The following is a 23,503-nucleotide window of genomic DNA, read 5'->3' as shown; positions in this document are numbered from 1 at the left end:
CTAACCTCTCCTACCCTTTCTAACCCTAACCTTAACTCTCCCATCCTATGCCCTAACCCTAACCCTCTCTGACTCTAACCTAACTTTCCTGCCTAACCCTAACCCTCCTCTCCCATCTCCTTATCTTAACCCTAACCTCTCTCACAGCTTGCCCTAACCCTAACCCTCTTCTTTTCCCTAACCCTAACCTCTCTGACTCCAACCCTAACTCTCTTCCCTTGCCTAACCTTAATCTTTCATTCCTTCTTGTTCAACCCTGACCCTAACCTCTCCCATTTCCTTATCCTAACCCTAACCTCCCCTCCTCAGGCCCTAACCCTAACCCTTTCTCTTCCCTAACCCTAATCCTAACCTCTCCCATCTCTTGCCCTAACCCTAACCCGAAACCCTAACCCTAACCTTAGTCCTTTTATATCCTACCCCTAACCCTAATTGGGACCTCATACCATTAACAAACCCTTAATTTACCCTTATCAGACCTCAACCTTAACCTTATCTATCCTACCCCTAACCCTAACTGGGACCTCATACCATTTGACAAACCCCTTAATTTAACCTAATGAGACCTCAATCTTAACCTTTAAAATACAATCTAAAAACATCAGAAGGTTAATCATACTCTGTATTAATCCGGATCCAGAACCCTACACCCTAGAAAGAGGAACAAAATATACTCCAAAACCTAACCCTAACCTACGGGACTAAAAAATAGAACTACTGTTGTAGATGGGGCACATTGTACGGGGAGCCTAGTAGCGATATGCGTCGGCCCGTGCATTTCCTTTGACCCTCTACACCAAACCGTTGAGTCGGCGGACCAAACGGGGAGGATCAAAGAGATATTCTACTAACCCTAACCCGCCTGTGCCATCGGACAGTCCGGGTTCCCTAGAGACACAAGTGCCCCTTATTCTAACATCTACTCTGTTCTAACATCTACCTTTGCTTTCCTCTCCCTTCCTTCCCCTGGGGGGATCTTTGATTCCCTTTTCTGGGGGGCAGGGAGAAACAGGTTAAGCCTAGTCCGGCGGGGCTGTGGTGAAGCGTAAGATCAGCCTTAGCGCTGTGACGATCCCACAGCTTGTACCTGTTCCTACTCCCGTCCTCTTTCTTTTCTTTCTCTCTCTCTCTCTCTCTCTCTCTGTCCCTCTCTCTCCTTAGACAACTTAATTCATCTGGATCCGTTTATCAGTTCAATCACCCTTACTTACTGTATTCTCCTCCAAAAAAATTCCCCTTTCTTTTGGGAACCGATCACCTGAAATATAAATATATAAAAATATAAAAAATATAAAACACTTAAAATACAATCTAAAACAACCAGAAGGTCAACCCTACTCGGAATTAATTCTGATCCAGAACCCTAAACCCCCAAAAGGAGTAAAAAATATAATCCAACTCTCAGACTTAACCCTAACCTATGGGACTAAAATTAGAACTACTGTTGTAGATAGGGCACATTGTACGGGGAGCCTAGTAGCGATATGCGTCGGCCCGTGCATTTCCTTTGACCCTCCACACCAAACCGTTGAGTCGGCGGACCAAACGGGGAGGATCAAAGAGATATTCTACTAAACCTAACCCGCCTGTGCCATCGGACAGTCCGGGTTCCCTAGAGACACAAGTGCCCCTTATTCTAACATCTACTCTATCCTAACATCTACCTCTGCTCTTCTCTCCCTTCCCTCCCCTGGGGGGATCTTGGATTCCCTTTGGGGGGGCAGGGGGAAACAGGTTAAGCCTAATCCGGCTGGGCTGTGGTGAAGCGTAAAATCAGCCTTAGTGCTGTGACGATCCCACAGCTTATACCTGTTCCTACCCCCTTCCTTTTTTCTCTTTTCTCTCTCTCTCTCTCTCTCTCCTCTCGCTCTCTCTCTCTCTCTCTCTCTCTCTCTCTCTCTCTCTCTGTCCCTCTCTCTCCCTAGACAACTTAATTCATCTGGATCAGTTTATCAGTACAATCACCCTTACTTACTGTATTTCTCTCCAAAAATTCCCCTTTCTTTTGGGAACCCGATCACCTGAAATATAAAAATATAAAAAATATAAAAACACAAAAATTATATTAAAAACCTAGATTTCTTTATTACTTAAACATACCTTTGACATTTCACCCCTCTGAGACTCAAGGAAGAATGAATCTAAACAACACTCACAACTTTAGAAGGAACCTACCAACGGTAATTCTAGATTTTGACCAGAAGATGGAGCCCTTGCCCTATTTATCTCTTACCCAGCCAAATGAGAAGAATAAATACTAGATTAGCTTCTACATGTTTTATATTAATATTAATATTAATTTTATTATTTATTATGTATTAATTATAATAATAAAATAATAAAAAATAACAACACTAAAACCTTATCACTACAGATTTTCTTTTACATATACCCCCTGACCACAGTGAATACTGTGTTTTTCAGGGGGGATAAAGACCACAAGGGCCAACAAGGGACAGGAAAATGCCCTTTACTATAATAAAAATTAAAAACAACTAAAACTGCCAGTTAGAAACCTAATATCTATTGCCCACCACATCAACTCGGGGTACCATAACCCCATCCCAGAAAAAAATACCTTTAAAAACTTGTTTTAAGTTCATCAACTTTTCAAGAAAATGATTTTCTGGATCAAGGAGATGATCGGGAAACACCTAAGTCCAAAAACTAGAAGGTAACAACCTTAATAAACACAGAATAAAGCAATAAAATATTAAGGACTAAAACCTAAAGGATCATGGGATATAGGAAGTAGTAATTTGATTGGTTAGATAGAAGAACAAAGCCAAAACTATTTTTAATCAATACACAAGGAAAATTAAACAGAATTAAACCAAATAAGAACCCCCCACAAAACTTAAAACTCAGGAAAATGATATAGTTCATTTAAAACCACTCTAAGGTGGATTATAACACCAATTAAATGCATTTTAAAGTAAGGTTTTCCCAAGCCTAAAAAAATAGTATAAGGTGAAAAGGACCATGGGTAAGACAGCAAAATAAGGTTTAACAGAAAAATTAATCTAATCCAATGTCTAAAAAATCTAAAAAACAATCTACCAACATTAATTGACCCTGAAACCAAAACATTGCACAATGATAAAATTCAATACAATAACTGAGCAACCTTAAAACCTGAAACTGACCCTGGAAAGACCACACAAGAAGAGATTAGACCCAAAAAGACCCCTAAAATCCAAAGCCCTCAAAACTGAACTGCGGACGTTTTAAAGAGGTATGTATAAGCAGCCCCGGGGTCTTTGACACTGGATGTTGCCTGTTAAAACCAAAACCAACTGTTCCCGGGGGTCGTGCGGTGTATGGGGCACGGGAGTAGTAAACTAGAGAGAGGGGTGATAGCATGGGAGTCAGGGAGGCCCGGGGAGGCAACGCTCGGTCGGGCTGGCCCTGGGCTTTCTTACCTCTGAGGTGACTGGGAAGGCAACGCTCTGTCGGGGCTGGTCCTGGTCGCTTCTGGAGGGGACTCTCGGGGACTCTTGTTCTGTTAGTCATAGCGATAGTATGGAGGTCTTGGGGGTCCAGGGAGGCAACGCTCTGTCGGGGCTGGCCCTGGACCTTCCTGCCCTCGGGGTGTCCGGGAAGGCAACGCCTTGTCGGGGCTGGTCCTGGTCATTCCTGAGGGGGATTTCCTGGGGTTTAGCTTAATTTTATTTATTTTTTAATTTTAGTTTTAGTGTTTAGTTTCCCGGTGGGACGGGGGACCCCACCTGTACTCACCTTAACCCTATAGGAGGGAAATGTGAGACCCAACTTCAGCCCTGATCGGCCAGGCTAGGGGAAACCTAGCGGTGTTAACAACTGGTCTGTGCTGGTCAGGTCAGGTACGTATGCGACCCCCCTGGGTTCCGCTTCTAGGAACAGCACGCAGGGTGCGGTGGTCCAGGGCATCAGGACCTTAATCGTAGCCCAGTCTTCTATGAGGGTTAGCCTCACCATTGCACAGCCCATGGTGCACCACACACGTCCAATTTGAACAGACCCACAATCCAGTTGGACTCTTTCAAATCTTTACATAATCCCCAAAATTACCATCCCCTGGTCCAGCTTAGGTGACCAGGCCGTGGATGCAACGGGACCTAGGGGTTGTCTATAAATCCTGAAATTGTGATACCTTAAACAGTCCCAGAAGAAACCTCAAAACTGATGTAAAACTAAATCAAATTAACTTTCAACTTGACCACTGAAACTGAACTAGAGGAAAATAATATCAACTAAAATCTTTATTTCTTAGCAACAATAGGAAGACTCAAATAATACAAAAAGCCCCTTTCCTCCCTTTTAATAATACTAACAATAATAATAATAATTATTATAATAACAACAAAGGAGAAGAACAACAACATAAAAATAACAACAACAAATGATAATAAACAACTCTAATCCAAACCTTTAGCTTAAAGAAACCAATATAACACTAAAATCATTGAACAAGTCTTAAGGACAAAAGAAAAAAAGACAAAAAGAAACAAAAAAGTAGATTTTAATATTAAAATCCCAGAAGAAACCTCAAAACTGATGGAAAACTAAAACTACAAATTAACTTCCAACTTGACCACTGAAACTGAACTGTAGAGGGAAAATAATATCAACTAAAATCTCTGTTACTTAACAACAAGAGGAAGACTCAAGCAAACAAAAAGCCCCTTTCCTCCCTTCCTTTTTTTTAATAATACTAACAATAATAATAATAATAACAACAAAGGAGAATAACAACAACAAAATGACAATAAACAACTCTAATCCAAACCTTTAGCTTTAAAGAAACCAATATAACACTAAAATCATTGAACAAGTCTTAAGGACAAAAGAAAAAAAGACAAAAAGAAACAAAAAAGTAGATTTTAATATGAAAACCTACTAATTAAGGAACACACCCCGGGAAGTGATCAATCCCGGCGGGGCCTCCCTCGGGTGAGAGTGTCTAGTGATAATGGCCGAAACACTCAAGGATCCCGGGTCCACTACTGATGATGTGTTCCTAAAAGATCAAAAATTCAAAAGAAAACCTAAAACCTTGATCCTTAGTAACAATTAATTCAAATCCAATCCTACCTAATTACCCTTTATTACCAAAAAAATAAAAATTATCCCAAAACTATCTGTCACCTCGTGATAGATGGGGGTTTATAAAAAATACTGTAAATAAATAAACACAAAATACGACAAAAACATACAAGGACCGATCAAGGCTTCAGATGTCCAAGGAAAATCCTCTGAAAGAATTCTATAAAAATAAAAATAAAAAAACAAAAAAAGAAAAAATAGTAAGTCAGTTACTATAAAATAAAAAACATTGAAGCTTAAATCCACAAATTACAATAAAAGAATTATAGGAACCTTCTATATAATCTGGTTCAAAATAGGGTAGGCTTCCTAAATTTAGATCCAAAAAACTAAACACCACCCAAAACCCCCCCCTTTTTTTTCTTCTCTCTTTTCTTTCCCTATCTCTTTCTCCCTCTTGTGCTCCCCTCTTTTCCTTTTCCCCCCCTTTTTTTTCCACAAAAAAGAATTTTTTCTCTCTCTCTCTCTCTCACTCCCCCTTTTTTTTTCTCTCTCCTTTGTTTCCTTTTTCTTTTGCTTATCCCTAACTCTCTTCTCCTTTCTTACCTAACCTTAACTCTCTTTCCTTCCTTGTCCAAAACCCTAACCCTAACCCTAACCCCTAACCCTAACCCTAACCCTCTCTAACCCTAACCCTAACCCTAACCCCTAACCCTAACCCTCTCTAACCCTAACCTAACCTAACCCCTAACCTAACCTAACCCTAACCCTAACCCTAACCCTAACCCTCTCTAACCTTAACCCTAACCTACCTAACCTTAACCTCTCCCATCCTATGCCCTAACCCTAACCCTCTCTGACTCTAACCCTAACTCTCTTCCTAACCCTAACCTTCCTCTCCCATCTCCTTTTCCTAACCCTAACCTCTCCTACCCTTTCTAACCCTAACCTTAACCTCTCCCATCCTATGCCTAACCCTAACCCTCCTGACTCTAACCCTAACTTTCCTGCCTAACCCTAACCCTCCTCTCCCATCTCCTTATCTTAACCCTAACCTCTCTCACAGCTTGCCTAACCCTAACCCTCTTCTTTCCCTAACCCTAACCCTCTCTGACTCCAACCCTAACTCTCTTCCTTGCCTAACCTTAATCTTTCATTCCTTCTTGTTCAACCCTGACCCTAACCTCTCCCATTTCCTTATCCTAACCCTAACCTCCCCCTCCTCAGGCCCTAACCCTAACCCTTTCTCTTCCTAACCCTAATCCTAACCTCTCCCATCTCTTGCCCTACCCTAACCCGAAACCCTAACCCTAACCTTAGTCCTTTTATATCCTACCCCTAACCCTAATTGGGACCATACCATTAACAAACCCTTAATTTACCCTTATCAGACCTCAACCTTAACCTTATCTATCCTACCCCTAACCCTAACTGGGACCTCATACCATTTGACAAACCCCTTAATTTAACCTAATGAGACCTCAATCTTAACCTTTAAAAACAATCTAAAAACATCAGAAGGTTAATCATACTCTGTATTAATCCGGATCCAGAACCCTACACCCTAGAAAGAGGAACAAAATATACTCCAAAACCTAACCCTAACCTACGGGACTAAAAATAGAACTACTGTTGTAGATGGGGCACATTGTACGGGGAGCCTAGTAGCGATATGCGTCGGCCCGTGCATTTCCTTTGACCCTCTACACCAAACCGTTGAGTCGGCGGACCAAACGGGGAGGATCAAAGAGATATTCTACTAACCCTAACCGCCTGTGCCATCGGACAGTCCGGGTTCCCTAGAGACACAAGTGCCCTTATTCTAACATCTACTCTGTTCTAACATCTACCTTTGCTTTCCTCTCCCTTCCTTCCCCTGGGGGGATCTTTGATTCCCTTTTCTGGGGGGCAGGGAGAAACAGGTTAAGCCTAGTCCGGCGGGGCTGTGGTGAAGCGTAAGATCAGCCTTAGCGCTGTGACGATCCCACAGCTTGTACCTGTTCCTACTCCCGTCCTCTTTCTTTTTCTTTCTCTCTCTCTCTCTCTCTCTCTGTCCTCTCTCTCCTTAGACAACTTAATTCATCTGGATCCGTTTATCAGTTCAATCACCCTTACTTACTGTATTCCTCCTCCAAAAAAATTCCCCTTTCTTTTGGGAACCCGATCACCTGAAATATAAATATATAAAATATAAAAAATATAAAAACACTTAAAAATACAATCTAAAACAACCAGAAGGTCAACCCTACTCGGAATTAATTCTGATCCAGAACCCTAAACCCCAAAAGGAGTAACAAAATATAATCCAACTCTCAGACTTAACCCTAACCTATGGGACTAAAATTAGAACTACTGTTGTAGATAGGGCACATTGTACGGGGAGCCTAGTAGCGATATGCGTCGGCCCGTGCATTTCCTTTGACCCTCCACACCAAACCGTTGAGTCGGCGGACCAAACGGGGAGGATCAAAGAGATATTCTACTAAACCTAACCCGCCTGTGCCATCGGACAGTCCGGGTTCCCTAGAGACACAAGTGCCCCTTATTCTAACATCTACTCTATCCTAACATCTACCTCTGCTCTTCTCTCCCTTCCCTCCCCTGGGGGGATCTTGGATTCCCTTTGGGGGGGCAGGGGGAAACAGGTTAAGCCTAATCCGGCTGGGCTGTGGTGAAGCGTAAAATCAGCCTTAGTGCTGTGACGATCCACAGCTTATACCTGTTCCTACCCCCTTCCTCTTTTTCTCTTTTTCTCTCTCTCTCTCTCTCTCTCTCTCTCTCGCTCTCTCTCTCTCTCTCTCTCTCTCTCTCTCTCTCTCTCTCTCTCTCTCAGACAACTTAATTCATCTGGATCAGTTTATCAGTACAATCACCCTTACTTACTGTATTTCTCCTCCAAAAATTCCCCTTTCTTTTGGGAACCCGATCACCTGAAATATAAAAATATAAAAAATATAAAAACACAAAAATTATTAAAAAACCTAGATTTCTTATTACTTAAACATACCTTTGACATTTCACCCCTCTGAGACTCAAGGAAGAATGAATCTAAACAACACTCACACTTTAGAAGGAACCTACCAACGGTAATTCTAGATTTTGACCAGAAGATGGAGCCCTTGCCCTATTTATCTCTTACCCAACCAAAGGAGAAGAATAAATACTAGATTAGCTTCTACATGTTTTATATTAATATTAATATTAATTTTATTATTTATTATGTATTAATTATAATAATAAAAATAAAAAAATAACAACACTAAAACCTTATCACTACAGATTTTCTTTTACATATACCCCCTGACCACAGTGAATACTGTGTTTTTCAGGGGGATAAAGACCACAAGGGCCAACAAGGGACAGGAAAATGCCCTTTACTATAATAAAAATTAAAAACAACTAAAACTGCCAGTTAGAAACCTAATATCTATTGCCCACCACATCAACTCGGGGTACCATAACCCCCATCCCAGAAAAAAATACCTTTAAAAACTTGTTTTAAGTTCATCAACTTTTCAAGAAAATGATTTTCTGGATCAAGGAGATGATCGGGAAACCCTAAGTCCAAAAACTAGAAGGTAACAACCTTAATAAACACAGAATAAAGCAATAAAATATTAAGGACTAAAACCTAAAGGATCATGGGATATAGGAAGTAGTAATTTGATTGGTTAGATAGAAGAACAAAGCCAAAACTATTTTTAATCAATACACAAGGAAAATTAAACAGAATTAAACCAAATAAGAACCCCCACAAAACTTAAAACTCAGGAAAATGATATAGTTCATTTAAAACCACTCTAAGGTGGATTATAACACCAATTAAATGCATTTTAAAGTAAGGTTTTCCCAAGCCTAAAAAAATAGTATAAGGTGAAAAGGACCATGGGTAAGACAGCAAAATAAGGTTTAACAGAAAAATTAATCTAATCCAATGTCTAAAAAATCTAAAAACAATCTACCAACATTAATTGACCCTGAAACCAAAACATTGCACAATGATAAAATTCAATACAATAACTGAGCAACCTTAAAACCTGAAATCTGACCCTGGAAAGACCACACCAAGAAGAGATTAGACCCAAAAAGACCCCCTAAAATCCAAAGCCCTCAAAACTGAACTGCGGACGTTTTAAAGGAGGTAGGTATAAGCAGCCCCGGGGTCTTTGACACTGGATGTTGCCTGTTAAAACCAAAACCAACTGTTCCCGGGGTCGTGCGGTGTATGGGGCACGGGAGTAGTAAACTAGAGAGAGGGTGATAGCATGGGAGTCAGGGAGGCCCGGGGAGGCAACGCTCGGTCGGGGCTGGCCTGGGCTTTCTTACCTCTGAGGTGACTGGGAAGGCAACGCTCTGTCGGGGCTGGTCCTGGTCGCTTCTGGAGGGGACTCTCGGGGACTCTTGTTCTGTTAGTCATAGCGATAGTATGGAGGTCTTGGGGTCCAGGGAGGCAACGCTCTGTCGGGCTGGCCCTGGACCTTCCTGCCCTCGGGTGTCCGGGAAGGCAACGCCTTGTCGGGGCTGGTCCTGGTCATTCCTGAGGGGGATTTCTGGGTTTAGCTTAATTTTATTTATTTTTTAATTTTAGTTTTAGTGTTAGTTTCCCGGTGGGACGGGGACCCACCTGTACTCACCTTAACCCTATAGGAGGGAGAAATGTGAGACCCAACTTCAGCCCTGATCGGCCAGGCTAGGGAAACCTAGCGGTGTTAACCAACTGGTCTGTGCTGGTCAGGTCAGGTACGTATGCGACACCCCTGGGTTCCGCTTCTAGGAACAGCACGCAGGGTGCGGTGGTCAGGGCATCAGGACCTTAATCGTAGCCCAGTCTTCTATGAGGGTTAGGCCCTCACCATTGCACAGCCCATGGTGCACCACACACGTCCAATTTGAACAGACCCACAATCCAGTTGACTCTTTCAAATCTTTACATAATCCCCAAAATTACCATCCCTGGTCCAGCTTAGGTGACCAGGCCGTGGATGCAACGGGACCTAGGGGTTGTCTATAAATCCTGAAATTGTGATACCTTAAACAGTCCCAGAAGAAACCTCAAAACTGATGTAAAACTAAATCAAATTAACTTTCAACTTGACCACTGAAACTGAACTAGAGGGAAAATAATATCAACTAAAATCTTTATTTCTTAGCAACAATAGGAAGACTCAAATAATACAAAAAGCCCTTTCCTCCCTTTTAATAATACTAACAATAATAATAAATAATTATTATAATAACAACAAAGGAGAAGAACAACAACATAAAAATAACAACAACAAAATGATAATAAACAACTCTAATCCAAACCTTTAGCTTTAAAGAAAACCAATATAACACTAAAATCATTGAACAAGTCTTAAGGACAAAAGAAAAAAAGACAAAAAGAAACAAAAAAGTAGATTTTAATATTAAAATCCCAGAAGAAACCTCAAAACTGATGGAAAACTAAAACTACAAATTAACTTCCAACTTGACCACTGAAACTGAACTGTAGAGGGGAAATAATATCAACTAAAATCTCTGTTACTTAACAACAAGAGGAAGACTCAAGCAACACAAAAAGCCCCTTTCCTCCCTTCTTTTTTTTAATAATACTAACAATAATAATAATAATAACAACAAAGGAGAATAACAACAACAAAATGACAATAAACAACTCTAATCCAAACCTTTAGCTTTAAAGAAACCAATATAACACTAAAATCATTGAACAAGTCTTAAGGACAAAAGAAAAAAAGACAAAAAGAAACAAAAAGTAGATTTTAATATTGAAAACCTACTAATTAAGGAACACACCCCGGGAAGTGATCATCCCGGCGGGGCCTCCCTCGGGTGAGAGTGTCTAGTGATAATGGCCGAAACACTCAAGGATCCCGGGGTCCACTACTGATGATGTGTTCCTAAAAGATCCAAAAATTCAAAAGAAAACCTAAAACCTTGATCCTTAGTAACAATTAATTCAAATCCAATCCTACCTAATTACCCTTTATTACCAAAAAAATAAAAATTATCCCAAAACTATCTGTCACCTCGTGATAGATGGGGGTTTATAAAAAATACTGTAAATAAATAAAACACAAAATACGACAAAAACATACAAGGACCGATCAAGGCTTCAGATGTCCAAGGAAAATCCTCTGAAAGAATTCTATAAATAAAATAAAAAGACAAAAAAAGAAAAAATAGTAAGTCAGTTACTATACAAATAAAAAAACATTGAAGCTTAAATCCACACAATTACAATAAAAGAATTATAGGAACCTTCTATATAATCTGGTTCAAAATAGGGTAGGCTTCCTAAATTTAGATCCAAAAAACTAAACACCACCCAAAAACCCCCCCCCTTTTTTTTCTTTCTCTCTTTTTCTTTCCCTATCTCTCTTTCTCCCTCTTGTGCTCCCCTCTTTTCCTTTTCCCCCCCCCTTTTTTTTCCACAAAAAAGAATTTTTCTCCTCTCTCTCTCTCTCACTCCCCCTTTTTTTTCTCTCTCCTTTGGTTTCCTTTTTCTTTTGCTTATCCCTAACTCTCTTCTCCTTTCTTACCTAACCTTAACTCTCTTTCCTTCCTTGTCCAACCCTAACCCTAACCCTAACCCCTAACCCTAACCCCTAACCCTCTCTAACCCTAACCCTAACCCTAACCCCTAACCCTAACCCTCTCTAACCCTAAACCCTAACCCTAACCCCTAACCCTAACCCTAACCCTCTCTAACCCTAACCCCTAACCCTAACCCTCTCTAACCCTAACCTTAACCCTAACCTTCCTAACCTAACCTTAACCTCTCCCATCCTATGCCCTAACCCTAACCCTCTCTGACTCTAACCCTAACTCTCCTTCCTAACCCTAACCTTCCTCTCCCATCTCCTTTTTCCTAACCCTAACCTCTCCTACCCTTTCTAACCCTAACCTTAACCTCTCCCATCCTATGCCCTAACCCTAACCCTCTCTGACTCTAACCCTAACTTTCCTGCCTAACCCTAACCCTCCTCTCCCATCTCCTTATCTTAACCCTAACCTCTCTCACAGCTTGCCCTAACCCTAACCCTCTTCTTTTCCCTAACCCTAACCCTCTCTGACTCCAACCCTAACTCTCTTCCCTTGCCTAACCTTAATCTTTCATTCCTTCTTGTTCAACCCTGACCCTAACCTCTCCCATTTCCTTATCCTAACCCTAACCTCCCCCTCCTCAGGCCCTAACCCTAACCCTTTCTCTTCCCTAACCCTAATCCTAACCTCTCCCATCTCTTGCCCTAACCCTAACCCGAAACCCTAACCCTAACCTTAGTCCTTTTATATCCTACCCCTAACCCTAATTGGGACCTCATACCATTAACAAACCCCTTAATTTACCCTTATCAGACCTCAACCTTAACCTTATCTATCCTACCCCTAACCCTAACTGGGACCTCATACCATTTGGACAAACCCCTTAATTTAACCTAATGAGACCTCAATCTTAACCTTTAAAATACAATCTAAAAACATCAGAAGGTTAATCATACTCTGTATTAATCCGGATCCAGAACCCTACACCCTAGAAAGAGGAACAAAATATACTCCAAAACCTAACCCTAACCTACGGGACTAAAAATAGAACTACTGTTGTAGATGGGGCACATTGTACGGGGAGCCTAGTAGCGATATGCGTCGGCCCGTGCATTTCCTTTGACCCTCTACACCAAACCGTTGAGTCGGCGGACCAAACGGGGAGGATCAAAGAGATATTCTACTAACCCTAACCCGCCTGTGCCATCGGACAGTCCGGGTTCCCTAGAGACACAAGTGCCCCTTATTCTAACATCTACTCTGTTCTAACATCTACCTTTGCTTTCCTCTCCCTTCCTTCCCCTGGGGGGATCTTTGATTCCCTTTTCTGGGGGGGCAGGGGAGAAACAGGTTAAGCCTAGTCCGGCGGGGCTGTGGTGAAGCGTAAGATCAGCCTTAGCGCTGTGACGATCCCACAGCTTGTACCTGTTCCTACTCCCGTCCTCTTTCTTTTTCTTTCTCTCTCTCTCTCTCTCTCTCTCTCTGTCCCTCTCTCTCCTTAGACAACTTAATTCATCTGGATCCGTTTATCAGTTCAATCACCCTTACTTACTGTATTCCTCCTCCAAAAAAATTCCCCTTTCTTTTGGGAACCCGATCACCTGAAATATAAATATATAAAAATATAAAAAATATAAAAACACTTAAAAATACAATCTAAAACAACCAGAAGGTCAACCCTACTCGGAATTAATTCTGATCCAGAACCCTAAACCCCCAAAAGGAGTAACAAAATATAATCCAACTCTCAGACTTAACCCTAACCTATGGGACTAAAATTAGAACTACTGTTGTAGATAGGGCACATTGTACGGGGAGCCTAGTAGCGATATGCGTCGGCCCGTGCATTTCCTTTGACCCTCCACACCAAACCGTTGAGTCGGCGGACCAAACGGGGGAGGATCAAAGAGATATTCTACTAAACCTAACCCGCCTGTGCCATCGGACAGTCCGGGTTCCTAGAGACACAAGTGCCCCTTATTCTAACATCTACTCTATCCTAACATCTACCTCTGCTCTTCTCTCCCTTCCCTCCCCTGGGGGGATCTTGGATTCCCTTTGGGGGGGCAGGGGGAAACAGGTTAAGCCTAATCCGGCTGGGCTGTGGTGAAGCGTAAAATCAGCCTTAGTGCTGTGACGATCCCACAGCTTATACCTGTTCCTACCCCCTTCCTCTTTTTCTCTTTTTCTCTCTCTCTCTCTCTCTCTCTCTCGCTCTCGCTCTCTCTCTCTCTCTCTCTCGCTCTCTCTCTCTCTGTCCCTCTCTCTCCCTAGACAACTTAATTCATCTGGATCAGTTTATCAGTACAATCACCCTTACTTACTGTATTTCTCCTCCAAAAAATTCCCCTTTCTTTTGGGAACCCGATCACCTGAAATATAAAAATATAAAAAATATAAAAACACAAAAATTATATTAAAAACCTAGATTTCTTATTACTTAAACATACCTTTGACATTTCACCCCTCTGAGACTCAAGGAAGAATGAATCTAAACAACACTCACAACTTTAGAAGGAACCTACCAACGGTAATTCTAGATTTTGACCAGAAGATGGAGCCCTTGCCCTATTTATCTCTTACCCAACCAAAGGAGAAGAATAAATACTAGATTAGCTTCTACATGTTTTATATTAATATTAATATTAATTTTATTATTTATTATGTATTAATATAATAATAAAAATAATAAAAAATAACAACACTAAAACCTTATCACTACAGATTTTCTTTTACATATACCCCCTGACCACAGTGAATACTGTGTTTTTCAGGGGGGATAAAGACCACAAGGGCCAACAAGGGACAGGAAAATGCCCTTTACTATAATAAAAATTAAAAACAACTAAAACTGCCAGTTAGAAACCTAATATCTATTGCCCACCACATCAACTCGGGTACCATAACCCCATCCCAGAAAAAAATACCTTTAAAAACTTGTTTTAAGTTCATCAACTTTTCAAGAAAATGATTTTCTGGATCAAGGAGATGATCGGGAAACACCTAAGTCCAAAAACTAGAAGGTAACAACCTTAATAAACACAGAATAAAGCAATAAAATATTAAGGACTAAAACCTAAAGGATCATGGGATATAGGAAGTAGTAATTTGATTGGTTAGATAGAAGAACAAAGCCAAAACTATTTTTAATCAATACACAAGGAAAATTAAACAGAATTAAACCAAATAAGAACCCCCCACAAAACTTAAAACTCAGGAAAATGATATAGTTCATTTAAAACCACTCTAAGGTGGATTATAACACCAATTAAATGCATTTTAAAGTAAGGTTTTCCCAAGCCTAAAAAAATAGTATAAGGTGAAAAGGACCATGGGTAAGACAGCAAAATAAGGTTTAACAGAAAAATTAATCTAATCCAATGTCTAAAAAATCTAAAAACAATCTACCAACATTAATTGACCCTGAAACCAAAAACATTGCACAATGATAAAATTCAATACAATAACTGAGCAACCTTAAAACCTGAAACCTGACCCTGGAAAGACCACACCCAAGAAGAGATTAGACCCAAAAAGACCCCCTAAAATCCAAAGCCCTCAAAACTGAACTGCGGACGTTTTAAAGAGGTATGTATAAGCAGCCCCGGGGTCTTTGACACTGGATGTTGCCTGTTAAAACCAAAACCAACTGTTCCCGGGGTCGTGCGGTGTATGGGGCACGGGAGTAGTAAACTAGAGAGAGGGGTGATAGCATGGGAGTCAGGGAGGCCCGGGGAGGCAACGCTCGGTCGGGGCTGGCCCTGGGCTTTCTTACCTCTGAGGTGACTGGGAAGGCAACGCTCTGTCGGGGCTGGTCCTGGTCGCTTCTGGAGGGGACTCTCGGGGACTCTTGTTCTGTTAGTCATAGCGATAGTATGGAGGTCTTGGGGGTCCAGGGAGGCAACGCTCTGTCGGGGCTGGCCCTGGACCTTCCTGCCCTCGGGGTGTCCGGGAAGGCAACGCCTTGTCGGGGCTGGTCCTGGTCATTCCTGAGGGGGATTTCCTGGGGTTTAGCTTAATTTTATTTATTTTTTAATTTTAGTTTTAGTGTTTAGTTTCCCGGTGGGACGGGGGACCCCACCTGTACTCACCTTAACCCTATAGGAGGAGAAATGTGAGACCCAACTTCAGCCTGATCGGCCAGGCTAGGGGAAACCTAGCGGTGTTAACAACTGGTCTGTGCTGGTCAGGTCAGGTACGTATGCGACCCCCCTGGGTTCCGCTTCTAGGAACAGCACGCAGGGTGCGGTGGTCCAGGGCATCAGGACCTTAATCGTAGCCCAGTCTTCTATGAGGGTTAGCCTCACCATTGCACAGCCCATGGTGCACCACACACGTCCAATTTGAACAGACCCACAATCCAGTTGGACTCTTTCAAATCTTTACATAATCCCCAAAATTACCATCCCCTGGTCCAGCTTAGGTGACCAGGCCGTGGATGCAACGGGACCTAGGGTTGTCTATAAATCCTGAAATTGTGATACCTTAAACAGTCCCAGAAGAAACCTCAAAACTGATGTAAAACTAAATCAAATTAACTTTCAACTTGACCACTGAAACTGAACTAGAGGGAAAATAATATCAACTAAAATCTTTATTTCTTAGCAACAATAGGAAGACTCAAATAATACAAAAGCCCTTTCCTCCCCTTTTAATTAATACTAACAATAATAATAATAATAATTATTATAATAACAACAAAGGAGAAGAACAACAAATAAAAATAACAACAACAAAATGATAATAAACAACTCTAATCCAAACCTTTAGCTTTAAAGAAAACCAATATAACACTAAAATCATTGAACAAGTCTTAAGGAAAAAGAAAAAAAGACAAAAAGAAACAAAAAAAGTAGATTTTAATATTAAAATCCCAGAAGAAACCTCAAAACTGATGGAAAACTAAAACTACAAATTAACTTCCAACTTGACCACTGAAACTGAACTGTAGAGGGAAATAATATCAACTAAAATCTCTGTTACTTAACAACAAGAGGAAGACTCAAGCAACACAAAAAGCCCCTTTCCTCCTTCTTTTTTTAATAATACTAACAATAATAATAATAATAACAACAAAGGAGAATAACAACAACAAAATGACAATAAACAACTCTAATCCAAACCTTTAGCTTTAAAGAAAACCAATATAACACTAAAATCATTGAACAAGTCTTAAGGACAAAAGAAAAAAAAGACAAAAAGAAACAAAAAAGTAGATTTTAATATGAAAACCTACTAATTAAGGAACACACCCCGGGAAGTGATCAATCCCGGCGGGGCCTCCCTCGGGTGAGAGTGTCTAGTGATAATGGCCGAAACACTCAAGGATCCCGGGGTCCACTACTGATGATGTGTTCCTAAAAGATCAAAAATTCAAAAGAAAACCTAAAACCTTGATCCTTAGTAACAATTAATTCAAATCCAATCCTACCTAATTACCCTTTATTACCAAAAAATAAAAATTATCCCAAAACTATCTGTCACCTCGTGATAGATGGGGTTTATAAAAAATACTGTAAATAAATAAACACAAAATACGACAAAAACATACAAGGACCGATCAAGGCTTCAGATGTCCAAGGAAAATCCTCTGAAAGAATTCTATAAAAATAAAAAGACAAAAAAGAAAAAAATAGTAAGTCAGTTACTATAAAATAAAAACATTGAAGCTTAAATCCACACAATTACAATAAAAGAATTATAGGAACCTTCTATATAATCTGGTTCAAAATAGGGTAGGCTTCCTAAATTTAGATCCAAAAAACTAAACACCACCCAAAACCCCCCCTTTTTTTTCTTCTCTCTTTTTCTTTCCCTATCTCTCTTTCTCCCTCTTGTGCTCCCCTCTTTTCCTTTTCCCCTCCCTTTTTTTTCCACAAAAAAGAATTTTTCTCTCTCTCTCTCTCTCACTCCCCTTTTTTTTCTCTCTCCTTTGTTTCCTTTTTCTTTTGCTTATCCCTAACTCTCTTCTCCTTTCTTACCTAACCTTAACTCTCTTTCACTTCCTAACCCTAACCCTAACCCCTAACCCCTAACCCTAACCCTAACCCTAACCTCTAACCCTAACCCTAACCCTAACCTAACCCTAACCCTAACCCTAACCCTAACCCTACCCTAACCCTAACCCTAACCCTAACCCTAACCCTAACCCCTAACCTAACCTAACCCTAACCCTAACCCTAACCCTCTCTAACCCCTAACCTTAACCCTAACCTTCCTAACCTAACCTTAACCTCTCCCATCCTATGCCCTAACCCTAACCCTCTCTGACTCTAACCCTAACTCTCCTTCCTAACCCTAACCTTCCTCTCCCATCTCCTTTTCCTAACCCTAACCTCTCCCACCCTCTCTAACCATAACCTTAACCCTAACCTTCCTAACCTAACCCTAACCTCTCCCATCCTATGCCCTAACCCTAACCCTCTCTGACTCTAACCCTAACTCTCCTTCCTAACCCTAACCTTCCTCTCCCATCTCCTTTTCCTAACCCTAACCTCTCCTACCCTTTCTAACCCTAACCTTAACCTCTCCCATCCTATGCCCTAACCCTAACCCTCTCTGACTCTAACCCTAACTTTCCTGCCTAACCCTAACCCTCCTCTCCCATCTCCTTATCTTAACCCTAACCTCTCTCACAGCTTGCCCTAACCCTAACCCTCTTCTTTTCCCTAACCCTAACCCTCTCTGACTCCAACCCTAACTCTCTTCCCTTGCCTAACCTTAATCTTTCATTCCTTCTTGTTCAACCCTGACCCTAACCTCTCCCATTTCCTTATCCTAACCCTAACCTCCCCCTCCTCAGGCCCTAACCCTAACCCTTTCTCTTCCCTAACCCTAATCCTAACCTCTCCCATCTCTTGCCCTAACCCTAACCCGAAACCCTAACCCTAACCTTAGTCCTTTTATATCCTACCCCTAACCCTAATTGGGACCTCATACCATTAACAAACCCCTTAATTTACCCTTATCAGACCTCAACCTTAACCTTATCTATCCTACCCCTAACCCTAACTGGGACCTCATACCATTTGACAAACCCCTTAATTTAACCTAATGAGACCTCAATCTTAACCTTTAAAATACAATCTAAAAACATCAGAAGGTCAACCCTACTCGGAATTAATTCTGATCCAGAACCCTAAACCCCCAAAAGGAGTAACAAAATATAATCCAACTCTCAGACTTAACCCTAACCTATGGGACTAAAATTAGAACTACTGTTGTAGATAGGGCACATTGTACGGGGAGCCTAGTAGCGATATGCGTCGGCCCGTGCATTTCCTTTGACCCTCCACACCAAACCGTTGAGTCGGCGGACCAAACGGGGAGGATCAAAGAGATATTCTACTAAACCTAACCCGCCTGTGCCATCGGACAGTCCGGGTTCCCTAGAGACACAAGTGCCCCTTATTCTAACATCTACTCTATCCTAACATCTACCTCTGCTCTTCTCTCCCTTCCCTCCCCTGGGGGGATCTTGGATTCCCTTTGGGGGGCAGGGGGAAACAGGTTAAGCCTAATCCGGCTGGGCTGTGGTGAAGCGTAAAATCAGCCTTAGTGCTGTGACGATCCCACAGCTTATACCTGTTCCTACCCCCTTCCTCTTTTTCTCTTTTTCTCTCTCTCTCTCTCTCTCTCTCTCGCTCTCGCTCTCTCTCTCTCTCTCTCTCTCGCTCTCTCTCTCTCTGTCCCTCTCTCTCCCTAGACAACTTAATTCATCTGGATCAGTTTATCAGTACAATCACCCTTACTTACTGTATTTCTCCTCCAAAAAATTCCCCTTTCTTTTGGGAACCCGATCACCTGAAATATAAAAATATAAAAAATATAAAAACACAAAAATTATATTAAAAACCTAGATTTCTTATTACTTAAACATACCTTTGACATTTCACCCCTCTGAGACTCAAGGAAGAATGAATCTAAACAACACTCACAACTTTAGAAGGAACCTACCAACGGTAATTCTAGATTTTGACCAGAAGATGGAGCCCTTGCCCTATTTATCTCTTACCCAGCCAAATGAGAAGAATAAATACTAGATTAGCTTCTACATGTTTTATATTAATATTAATATTAATTTTATTATTTATTATGTATTAATTATAATAATAAAAATAATAAAAAATAACAACACTAAACCTTATCACTACAGATTTTCTTTTACATATACCCCCCTGACCACAGTGAATACTGTGTTTTTCAGGGGGGATAAAGACCACAAGGGCCAACAAAGGACAGGAAAATGCCCTTTACTATAATAAAATTAAAAACAACTAAAACTGCCAGTTAGAACCTAATATCTATTGCCCACCACATCAACTCGGGGTACCATAACCCCCATCCCAGAAAAAATACCTTTAAAAACTTGTTTTAAGTTCATCAACTTTTCAAGAAAATGATTTTCTGGATCAAGGAGATGATCGGGAAACACCTAAGTCCAAAAACTAGAAGGTAACAACCTTAATAAACACAGAATAAAGCAATAAAATATTAAGGACTAAAACCTAAAGGATCATGGGATATAGGAAGTAGTAATTTGATTGGTTAGATAGAAGAACAAAGCCAAAACTATTTTTAATCAATACACAAGGAAAATTAAACAGAATTAAACCAAATAAGAACCCCCCACAAAACTTAAAACTCAGGAAAATGATATAGTTCATTTAAAACCACTCTAAGGTGGATTATAACACCAATTAAATGCATTTTAAAGTAAGGTTTTCCCAAGCCTAAAAAAATAGTATAAGGTGAAAAGGACCATGGGTAAGACAGCAAAATAAGGTTTAACAGAAAAATTAATCTAATCCAATGTCTAAAAAATCTAAAAACAATCTACCAACATTAATTGACCCTGAAACCAAAACATTGCACAATGATAAAATTCAATACAATAACTGAGCAACCTTAAAACCTGAAACCTGACCCTGGAAAGACCACACCAAGAAGAGATTAGACCCAAAAAGACCCCCTAAAATCCAAAGCCCTCAAAACTGAACTGCGGACGTTTTAAAGAGGTATGTATAAGCAGCCCCGGGGTCTTTGACACTGGATGTTGCCTGTTAAAACCAAAACCAACTGTTCCCGGGGTCGTGCGGTGTATGGGGCACGGGAGTAGTAAACTAGAGAGAGGGGTGATAGCATGGGAGTCAGGGAGGCCCGGGGAGGCAACGCTCGGTCGGGGCTGGCCCTGGGCTTTCTTACCTCTGAGGTGACTGGAAAGGCAACGCTCTGTCGGGCTGGTCCTGTTCGCTTCTGGAGGGGACTCTCGGGGACTCTTGTTCTGTTAGTCATAGCGATAGTATGGAGGTCTTGGGGGTCCAGGGAGGCAACGCTCTGTCGGGGCTGGCCCTGGACCTTCCTGCCCTCGGGGTGTCCGGGAAGGCAACGCCTTGTCGGGGCTGGTCCTGGTCATTCCTGAGGGGGATTTCCTGGGGTTTAGCTTTATTTTTATTTTTATTTATATTTTTATTTTTTAATTTTAGTTTTAGTGTTTAGTTTCCCGGTGGGACGGGGGACCCCACCTGTACTCACCTTAACCCTATAGGATGGAGAAATGTGAGACCCAACTTCAGCCCTGATCGGCCAGGCTAGGGGAAACCTAGCGGTGTTAACAACTGGTCTGTGCTGGTCAGGTCAGGTACGTATGCGACCCCCTGGGTTCCGCTTCTAGGAACAGCACGCAGGGTGCGGTGGTCCAGGGCATCAGGACCTTAATCGTAGCCCAGTCTTCTATGAGGGTTAGCCTCACCATTGCACAGCCCATGGTGCACCACACACGTCCAATTTGAACAGACCCACAATCCATTTGGACTCTTTCAAATCCTTACATAAACCCCAAAATTACCATCCCCTGGTCCAGCTTAGGTGACCAGGCCGTGGATGCAACGGGACCTAGGGGTTGTCTATAAATCCTGAAATTGTGATACCTTAAACAGTCCCAGAAGAAACCTCAAAACTGATGTAAAACTAAATCAAATTAACTTCCAACTTGACCACTGAAACTGAACTAGAGGGAAAATAATATCAACTAAAATCTTTATTTCTTAGCAACAATAGGAAGACTCAAATAATACAAAAAGCCCCTTTCCTCCCTTTTAATTATACTAACAATAATAATAATAATAATTATTATAATAACAACAAAGGAGAAGAACAACAACATAAAAATAACAACAACAAAATGATAATAAACAACTCTAATCCAAACCTTTAGCTTTAAAGAAAACCAATATAACACTAAAATCATTGAACAAGTCTTAAGGACAAAAGAAAAAAAGACAAAAAGAAACAAAAAAGTAGATTTTAATATTAAAATCCCAGAAGAAACCTCAAAACTGATGGAAAACTAAAACTACAAATTAACTTCCAACTTGACCACTGAAACTGAACTGTAGAGGGAAAATAATATCAACTAAAATCTCTGTTACTTAACAACAAGAGGAAGACTCAAGCAACACAAAAAGCCCCTTTCCTCCCTTCCTTTTTTTAATAATACTAACAATAATAATAATAATAACAACAAAGGAGAATAACAACAACAAAATGACAATAAACAACTCTAATCCAAACCTTTAGCTTTAAAGAAAACCAATATAACACTAAAATCATTGAACAAGTCTTAAGGACAAAAGAAAAAAAAGACAAAAAGAAACAAAAAAGTAGATTTTAATATGAAAACCTACTAATTAAGGAACACACCCCGGGAAGTGATCAATCCCGGCGGGGCCTCCCTCGGGTGAGAGTGTCTAGTGATAATGGCCGAAACACTCAAGGATCCCGGGGTCCACTACTGATGATGTGTTCCTAAAAGATCAAAAATTCAAAAGAAAACCTAAAACCTTGATCCTTAGTAACAATTAATTCAAATCCAATCCTACCTAATTACCCTTTATTACCAAAAAAATAAAAATTATCCCAAAACTATCTGTCACCTCGTGATAGATGGGGGTTTATAAAAAATACTGTAAATAAATAAACACAAAATACGACAAAAACATACAAGGACCGATCAAGGCTTCAGATGTCCAAGGAAAATCCTCTGAAAGAATTCTATAAAAATAAAAAGACAAAAAAAGAAAAAAATAGTAAGTCAGTTACTATAAAATAAAAAACATTGAAGCTTAAATCCACACAATTACAATAAAAGAATTATAGGAACCTTCTATATAATCTGGTTCAAAATAGGGTAGGCTTCCTAAATTTAGATCCAAAAAACTAAACACCACCCAAAACCCCCCCCTTTTTTTTCTTCTCTCTTTTTCTTTCCCTATCTCTCTTTCTCCCTCTTGTGCTCCCCTCTTTTCCTTTTCCCCTCCCTTTTTTTTCCACAAAAAAGAATTTTTCTCTCTCTCTCTCTCTCACTCCCCCTTTTTTTTCTCTCTCCTTTGTTTCCTTTTTCTTTTGCTTATCCCTAACTCTCTTCTCCTTTCTTACCTAACCTTAACTCTCTTTCAACCCTAACCCTAACCCTAACCCTAACCCCTAACCCTAACCCTAACCCTAACCCTAACCCCTAACCCTAACCCTAACCCTAACCCTAACCCTAACCCCCTAACCCTAACCCTAACCCTAACCCTAACCCCCTAACCCTAACCCTAACCCCTAACCCTAACCCTAACCCTAACCCTAACCCTAACCCTAACCCTCTCTAACCCTAACCTTAACCCTAACCTTCCTAACCTAACCTTAACCTCTCCCATCCTATGCCCTAACCCTAACCCTCTCTGACTCTAACCCTAACTCTCCTTCCTAACCCTAACCTTCCTCTCCCATCTCCTTTTCCTAACCCTAACCTCTCCCACCCTCTCTAACCATAACCTTAACCCTAACCTTCCTAACCTAACCCTAACCTCTCCCATCCTATGCCCTAACCCTAACCCTCTCTGACTCTAACCCTAACTCTCCTTCCTAACCCTAACCTTCCTCTCCC

General features: G+C 40.8%; 1 long non-coding RNA gene across 1 annotated transcript; it reads right to left on the bottom strand.

Annotated features, from left to right (window-relative positions):
• Positions 1-347: 347 nt before the first annotated feature.
• LOC127140531 (uncharacterized) lies at positions 348-12,902 on the bottom strand. The gene is made up of 3 exons (XR_007811018.1): positions 12,487-12,902; positions 6,397-6,517; positions 348-458 (listed from the first exon to the last, which is right to left on the bottom strand). It is a non-coding gene; the product is annotated as an uncharacterized LOC127140531 (long non-coding RNA).
• Positions 12,903-23,503: the final 10,601 nt, after the last annotated feature.

Source organism: Lates calcarifer, unplaced genomic scaffold, assembly GCF_001640805.2.
Source record: "Lates calcarifer isolate ASB-BC8 unplaced genomic scaffold, TLL_Latcal_v3 _unitig_4809_quiver_1710, whole genome shotgun sequence".
Classification (NCBI taxonomy): domain Eukaryota; kingdom Metazoa; phylum Chordata; class Actinopteri; family Centropomidae; genus Lates; species Lates calcarifer.
The sequence above is the reverse complement of the archived record's forward strand: the minus strand, read 5'-3'. Positions and strand labels throughout refer to the sequence as shown.